Below are 6,935 nucleotides of genomic sequence, written 5' to 3'. Positions count from 1 at the left end.
AAATATGGAGTTTGTCATCAATCAAACAGTAACCAGTTTTAATACCTAAAAAAGTTTACGTAGCAAAATTTAGCAAAGCGCTTTACAGTAAATTAAAATGTAAAATTAAACTAATGAAATGTTGTGCAGCACATGCTTATGTTAATGTTTGTTACATTATATGATCATATAAATAAGTAAATACTCCCAAAGTCACCAGAATTGAAAGCTTTTTGCTGTTAAACATTTAGAGATTGAGCTTGTGGTGACTCAGTAGTTCACTCAGTATATCTGGGTAAGAGACAGTGAACGACTCACTGCTGGCATTCATGAAGAAGTCATAAACTCCACTGGAATAATAAATAGGATCTAATAAAATCATGAGTGGAAATTATTGGTGTAAGTTTGTTAGGATAGACTTCCTCCAACCTGGAACTATATCCTCCAGTCCACACGGTGGCGGTAACGCGCCTAACAGCTGCGTCTCCGACCAGTAGAAATCACAGAAGAAGAAAAAGCTGCAGCGGTTGAGTTATTACACCGAACTAATCATCTCCAGATTAAATTATTTCTGACAGTTTTACAGTTAGATTTGATCCAGTTTAAACGTAAAAGCTGGTTATTTTGTCTGTGTTTGAGGAATTAAAACTCCGTTCTGTTTTTAAACCCGAGGTAAGTTAAACGGAAGCTGTGCGGCCGAATCCCAAATTGATGTCATTTCCGGTTTAAGTGCACTACATTAGGGATGAAATAATGACAGTCTACACCCTATGTAGTGCACTATTTAACTCATGAGGAGAGATTTGTTATTCTGTTTTAGCGGCACTATTTAAGTATAACCTTACTTCATCCTAAAATCCATTGTTTGCTCCCTGCTTATAGCAACTAAAATAAACAACAGTGAGTGTAAAAGTGGCTAAGTCATTTAGCAGCTAAAATAACTTTATATTTCTGTAATGTTTTTAATGTATAAACTGCTCAACTGAGGTAAAGTTGGGTTTATATTGGACATTTACTGCAAATTCGAGCTTCTCTCTCCTATTTCTCAAGAAATAGACAGAAAGTAAACTGAAGAAAGTCAGTGTCGGTGACTCTGAGGCTAAAGCTAGCGGTGTCGCATTACGTGTGTGTGACGATTTGCTGACATTGCTCCTCTTCCGACTACCTGCTCAAGTGACGAGAGGTTAGGCTATGTCACGTTGTCATAAAGTGGTGTCGGTGCGGTTGTTTCGGGGTAGTTTTACAAGCACGAGTACATGAACACAGTATCGGGCCGACACCTGAGTACTGGTATCGGCATCGGTGCATCCCTAACACACAGTTAAATTGGAGCAGTGATCCATAAGATCTTTGATGACGTCATGTACAGGTCAGAGGTCTAGAACTCTCTTTCTTTCTCTCCCTTGATAATCGTTGTTTTAATGTAACAGTGAATACATTACATTTATCTCTGTAATCTTCTTCCCTATTTGTGGATATTCTTGAGTGAAATAGTCGAGGCCTCCTACAGAACATATTAAGCTACACAGGAGCAGTGATGAGAATAAACATGACTTTTGGTGCTCATGATTAAATATGGCAGTTTTATTATGAACCCACTACATTAGAGAAGGAAATACTGGATGTGAAGTGTATTAGTGCTAGTGTGTGTGAATAGACGATCAGTTTAGATACTGACCCAGAACACTACTAACATGCAGTGCTTTCTTGGGGTGGTGATGAAGTTGGAGTTGAACCGGTAAGAAAGATATTAGAGAGAGGCTTCTTTACACTCCTGAGGATGTTCAATTAGAACCTGCACCAAACTCACCTGATTCAAGTCATCAGCTAATTAAGCGGCCTGCACGAGCTGAGGTGGGTGCTTTAGAGCAGATAAAACACTAAATGTGTTAGATAAGAGTTCAGAGCCTGTGTTCTAGACACATGATTTAGAGTAGAGACTTGGGTCCTGAGCTTTGGAGTTATTCTGATTATAGGTTTCAGTGAGGAAGTGACTGAAGTTAAGGAGAGGAACTGAGAATAAAGTTATAGTCTTTCTGAGTAAACAGAGAATAAGGCTATATTATTGTTATGGGAAAAAATAAGCTCGTAGCAGTGTTGATGAAATACATGTACATGTCTGTTTTAGGCCCACTGCTCTTTACTTTATATATGCTACCCCTTGGTCAAATTATTCGTAAACATGGAATTAGCTTCCACTGTTATGCTGATGATACACAGCTGTATGTTTCAGCGAAGCCAGAGGACAGACAGAAGCTTAGTAAAGTTGAGGATTGTGTAAAGGACATTAGACATTGGATGTTAATTAACTTCCTTCTACTTAATTCTGATAAAACAGAAATACTTTTATTAGGCCCACGTGTAGCTAGAAGTATTCTTTCTGATCACATGGTTACTCTGGATGGTCTTTCTGTTTCATCATGTGCAGCAGTTAAAGACCTTGGAGTGATTATTGACTCCAGTCTATCATTTGATGCTCATGTAGATAATATTACTAGGATAGTCTTCTTTCATCTCAGAAATATTTCTAAAATAAGAAACATATTGTCACTACATGATGCGGAAATACTAGTTCATGCATTCGTCACCTCTAGATTAGATTACTGTAATGCCATACTGTCTGGATGTTCCAGTAGGAATATAAATAAACTCCAATTAGTCCAGAATGCAGCTACTAGAGTCCTAACTAGAACTAGAAGATACGACCATATCACACCGATATTATCAATACTGCATTGGCTCCCAGTGAAATCTCACACTGATTTATAAAATACTTTTATTGACCTATAAAGCACTAAATGGTCTCGTGCCACAATATCTAAGCGACCTTTTGGTTTTATATGATCCGCCACGCCTACTTAGATCAAAAGATACAGGCTATCTGACGGTACCTCGAATAGTGAAGGCTACAGCAGGGGGAAGAGCTTTCTCTTATAGAGCCCCACAGTTATGGAACAGTCTTCCTATTAGTGTTCGGGACTCAGACACAGTCTCAGTGTTTAAGTCTAAGCTTAAAACGTATTTGTTTACTCAAGCCTACCCTGACTAGATTCTGTTCTACTAATTCGCAGTCATAATTATCTTTTTTCTCCCTCTCTCCTTTCGCCGAGCCCCCCACGAATTTATGGAGATACTAGAGATCCTGATCCTTTCTGCCTCTGGATGGAGCTCAAATCTTCTCTAATTCCAGACTGCTGGGACTACGGCTGCTCCTAAGGCCATACAGACTTCATATAAATCCATAATGAACTTTTTCACACTATCTGTTGTTACCCAGATGAGGACGGGTTCCCTTCTGAGTCGGGTTCCTCTCAAGGTTTCTTCCTCTTAAAACATCTTAGGGAGTTTTTCCTTGCCACCGTCGCCACTCAGTGGCTTGCTCAGTTGGGATAAATTCGCACCTTTAATATCTGTATACCGTGTTGATATTTCTGTAAAGCTGCTTTGAGACAATGTCTATTGTAAAAAGCGCTACACAAATAAATTGAAATAAAAAGTCAAAAACTGCTAGAAAAAAACTCAGAACATTTGCTTAGCCTAATACTTTTTTTCCATCTACACATAATTATTATTGTAGCAGCTGCTTTTGCAATAAAAAGGCTTAAAGTCGAGGGTCCCTGTAAGTATCTATGGAGAAAGAGGAGCAGTGCACCATTGACATCATGCACAGAGGTAGCATGAAGGTGTGACTGAGTTTTTAGAAATTATTTCCTAATCTTATGCTAATATGAATACTACAATAATAATTATAATAATAATAATAATAATAAGAAGAAGAAGAAGAAGAAGAAGAAGAAGAAGAAGAAGAAAGGGTGATTAATAAAATAAATAAAATAGCAGCGCTGCGTGGTGTTCTGGATGCATCTTGACTGCCATCGTGTGGTCATGTTTAGGAAGTGCACCTTCCCCTAAACGGTGTTTAAAGCCGCAGATTATAAATCTATATTCCTGCTGAGTGTGTGTTTATGACCTGGATGTTGAGTTGCTTTTAAACTTTCTACATAAGCAGCATTTCTGGCCTCTGTGAGTCCCAGGTGATGATCTTTTATTTTCAGATTCTTACTGAGGTGCTGTTTTCCACATGCAGTGCTTGGCTGTGTTGGAGGTCACCAAGAAAGACTTCCTGGCTGTCATGTGGAAGCTAAGTGGGCTGGGGTATGTTGTCCTCCATCAGCTGACCTAGTCAGAATGCTTGTCATGTTTTTATGTATTGATTTAATTTCTGTTAGACAGCCTCATGATTTACCAAACATGTTTTTTCTTTTTTTTAGGTCAAAAGGGTTTCTGGCCATGGTGCTTGTGCTGCAGTGATCTTGTTCTCCATCACCACTCCAACACAGGTAGCCATCTTCACCCTCTCCCAAGAGGTGATGGTACGACTCTGAGTAAACACTCTATTATTATAAATAAAGTGTGACTGTGTCTTGTAGTCCACCCACCAACCTTTTTCTGTTCAGTGGTTTGACTTGTGCTACACAGAGGTGAGTCCAGTTATGCTGCAAGAAGTGTAAGTATGATGGGGTTGACGAGTGGGAGGAGAGGTTCTTCCTGTGCAAGGTGCTGCTCTCTCTTCTTTCAGCATAGCTCCTGGTCTCAGAACAGGTTTAGTTCATCGTTGCTGGTGTTGTGTAGAGGATGTTATATTGTGAAAGTCACAACTATCCCTACTCAAGGTCTTGTGAAATATTTGACCTTATTTGTGACTATATTCACCATGATACTTTCAGCGGTTACTACATTAGTGTCCTTCATTTTTTACTATTTAAAGATTGTTTAAAAGTTTATTACAGGCTCAATGAATGTTCTTCTCCTTCACTAGAAGATAAAGGCCCGGTTTCACAGACAGGGTTTTCATTAAGCCAGGATTAGATCTTTGATCAATTAGGACATTTCAGTAGCTTTTATAAACGTGTCTTAGAAAAAAATATTTCTGGTGCACATCCTGAGATAAAACAATGGCACTGACGTGTTTTAAGATCCGTCCGTGCAAGTAGCTTTCAGTTAAAACAGCTCAAACATACATTTTAGTCTGGGACTACGCTTAGGCCTTGTCTGTGAAACCAGGGGGAAAAAGAAGGGTGTGCTTTATTATACTCTCTGCAGAATATGACAGAAGAAATGTGACTCACACCTTTAACTATAAAAAGCAGGTAGAACTGCAGTTAGCATGAAACCTCAAATGTGTAGCTGGGCTGGAAATTTATTTTTGTATGCATGTATAATATTTTTTCTCTTACAGATGGACCAGCAAACAGATTTAAAGGCTGTTGTGAATGATGGGTTACAGAAATGTCTTCCTGTGTTTATTATTATTTGAAGTTATATATTCTGATTTGTAAGCAAGATTATGAAGTCTCCTTTTGCTAATCATTTTACAGCATTATTAAAAAGTCCATGTACACAATGTTTATCCCGAGTGCCTTTTTGATGTATTTTATTATCCTGCACAAAGCAAAAACACAATTTGTGTGTAGATGCCCCTCGTAAATATTAACATAGTAAGAGCAAATGGACAAGTGAAACTAATCAATATAAAATCTCTAAAGAAGGGCATGATGGTACTGATTTTCTTTTTACACACATGGTATGCACGTACTTGGAGTAAATTTTAATGAACAGAATATGGGTTCTATTCAGTACTTGACAAATGATTCAGTGCGGATTAAATGTGAACAAATGAGCCATGAATGTATCCGTGTTCTATATAATATCATTTTTAAGTGGATTTTTACATGACCTTAAAACCCCAGCCAGGCTGCATTACAGGGTCTATTTAAACTTCACATCACTGTCCCATCTAGTGCCTATTAATGCTGTTCAACCCTGATGGTTTCACCTGGAATATCCTGTGTTCATTCATTCCGTACAAAGACGAATATCACAAATAAATTCAGTTGTCGTCTCTTAAGTATTATGGTTTATATGGTCGAGAGAATAAAGAAAAATCTCAAACATTTAGCAACGTTTTGAATGAAAAGTTTAAGGTTGTGAATTACACATCTAAAATTACTCCTTTTTTATCTCCCAAAACCATGTGGAATAATGTTATGATACCTGACAAGACCAAAATTTAACTTTTTAGCTATAACCAAAAAACATGTTTGGCAAAAAAAAAAAAACAGTGCAACACCAAAAGAGCACCATCCCCACAGGGAAGCATTGAGCTTTGGAGTGGTTTTTCTTCAGCTGGACCTGGGCTTTAATCAGGATGGAGGGAATAATGAATAACTCCAAATACCAGTCAATTTTGGTGTAAAACATTAAGGCTTCTGCTACAACACTTAAGATGAAGAGGAATTTCACCTTTCAGCATGTTAACGACCAAGCAAACCTCCAGATCAACAAACGGATGACTTCACCAAAACAAGTTCAAGCTTTTGGAATGGCCCAGCCAGAGTCCAGACCTAAATCCAATCATAAATCTGTGGGGTTTCCCGGAGAGGGCTGTGCACAGGAGATGTCCAGCCAATCTGACGGAGTTAGAATGCTTTTGCAAGGAAGAATGGCAAAATATTGCTAAATCAAGACGCTCCAAACTGATCTACTCTGATCCAAAAAGATGAAATGCTGTGATAAAATTTAAATGTGTTTAAGGGTGTGCACACTTATGCAATCAGGTTATTGTAAATAATTTATCTATTTTACATTGTACATTATTTATTTATTATAAAATGATTCTTATTGTTTTTCACTTTAAGTAATCAATCTCAGTCGACATTATTCCCCTGTTTCTTAAGATGTTTCATAAAAACACAATTTAATGCACATAAATCCCATCAATTTATTGTGTAGTCATAGTTTTGAGATGTTTTATGCAACCCTTCAGGCATCCATTATATCCTTCACTTCACTTTATTTAACTTTCTCCATGCTGTCTGGAATTACTGAAGACTATTTGGTCATTTGTGACATATAGGAAAATGATTCGATTATAAACATCTATGCATGACTTGAAC

The 6,935-nt window shown here is 37.8% G+C and overlaps 1 protein-coding gene across 17 annotated transcripts in view; it reads left to right on the top strand.

Moving 5' to 3' along the window:
- Nucleotides 1-5,387, top strand: part of LOC124627540 (NACHT, LRR and PYD domains-containing protein 3) — a 285,770-nt gene extending 280,383 nt beyond the window's left edge. For 6 of the 17 annotated variants that reach the window (XM_053678676.1, XM_053678675.1, XM_053678688.1 and 3 more), the window contains 3 exons: nucleotides 1-651; nucleotides 4,035-4,134; nucleotides 4,251-5,387. The exon at nucleotides 1-651 is cut by the window's left edge and continues 1,274 nt beyond it. The gene's annotated coding sequence lies outside the window, so the exon portion shown is untranslated. The remainder of the gene's footprint in view (nucleotides 652-4,034; nucleotides 4,135-4,250) is intronic. The other 11 variants (XM_053678684.1, XM_053678683.1, XM_053678686.1 and 8 more) reach the window with 11 other exon arrangements.
- The last annotated feature ends 1,548 nt before the right edge of the window (nucleotides 5,388-6,935 follow it).

The sequence above is a fragment of the Ictalurus punctatus genome, unplaced genomic scaffold (assembly GCF_001660625.3).
Source record: "Ictalurus punctatus breed USDA103 unplaced genomic scaffold, Coco_2.0 Super-Scaffold_100046, whole genome shotgun sequence".
NCBI lineage: Eukaryota > Metazoa > Chordata > Actinopteri > Siluriformes > Ictaluridae > Ictalurus > Ictalurus punctatus.
Note: the sequence above shows the minus strand (reverse complement) of the source record. Positions and strands in the feature narration are given on the sequence as shown.